Below are 1,075 nucleotides of genomic sequence, written 5' to 3'. Positions count from 1 at the left end.
ATCCACAGATGCATCACGAGCAGGTCCAAGGAGGTGATCCTCCCCCTTTATGTGACACTGGTCAGGCCGCAGTTGGAGTACTGCGTCCAGTTCGGGTGCTGCACTTCAAGAGGGATGTGGAGAGCATGGAGAGGGTCCAGAGGAGGCCACCCGCATGATCCAGGGACAGCAGGGCAGGCCCTACGAGGAGAGGTGACGGAACCTGAACCTGTTCAGCCTCCACAAGAGAAGGCTGAGGAGGGATTAGGTGGCCATCTATAGATTTGCCAAGGGGGACCAGCAGGCAATGAGAGAGTCCCTGTTCCCCTGAACACTACCGGGAGTAACATGGAATAGTGGCCATCCAAGCAGTCAAAGCTTCCTATCATGAGAGTAGATTCAGGCTAGACATCAGGAGGCACTACTTCACAATCCGGGCAGCTAGGAGCTGGAACCAACTTCCAAGGTAGAGCAGTGTCATAGGAATATCAGAGGAATCCCATCGAGCAAACCATTCAACACGCATCTGAGTTACTGAAGCTAAATATCTAGTCTGATCTCAAGTAGCTTACTCACTCGCATCATCCAGAGGTGGTTGGAGTTTCCTCTGGAGGCAGGGCACTCTTGGAGCATGCGGTGATGAGGAGAGAGCCAGTTTCCGATGGTGAAGCTCCTCTCCCAGTTTCAGATTCACCTGGATGACCGCATGGCTAATGGCTGCCTTCTTCCTGGCCCAGGCCTTTTTATCACCTCCCTGACCTCAGCAGCCCCAGGTTTTTGTCATGCAGACAAGGTGGGAGATCCCCGCCCTGAGGGATTCAACACCAGCCTCTCACGCTGGCAGAGACAGGTCTCTGGAGAGGGGCACCGACGGTGGCATTTCTGCCACATCCTCCGCGAATGGAGAAATCTGTGAATAAGGCACTGCATTCATGAATGCTGTCTGCAGATGGGAAGAACTACCAGGTGGAGATAAAACTCACCCTCTGGATGTCCAGGAACCATAAGGCAGAATACATCTGTCACGTGGGACACCTCATCCTGGAGACACCCCCCCCACAGTATCCTAAGTCTAGTGCACAGCTGCAAATTCAGT

Source organism: Alligator sinensis, unplaced genomic scaffold, assembly GCF_000455745.1.
Source record: "Alligator sinensis unplaced genomic scaffold, ASM45574v1 scaffold657_1, whole genome shotgun sequence".
NCBI lineage: Eukaryota > Metazoa > Chordata > Crocodylia > Alligatoridae > Alligator > Alligator sinensis.
Note: the sequence above shows the minus strand (reverse complement) of the source record.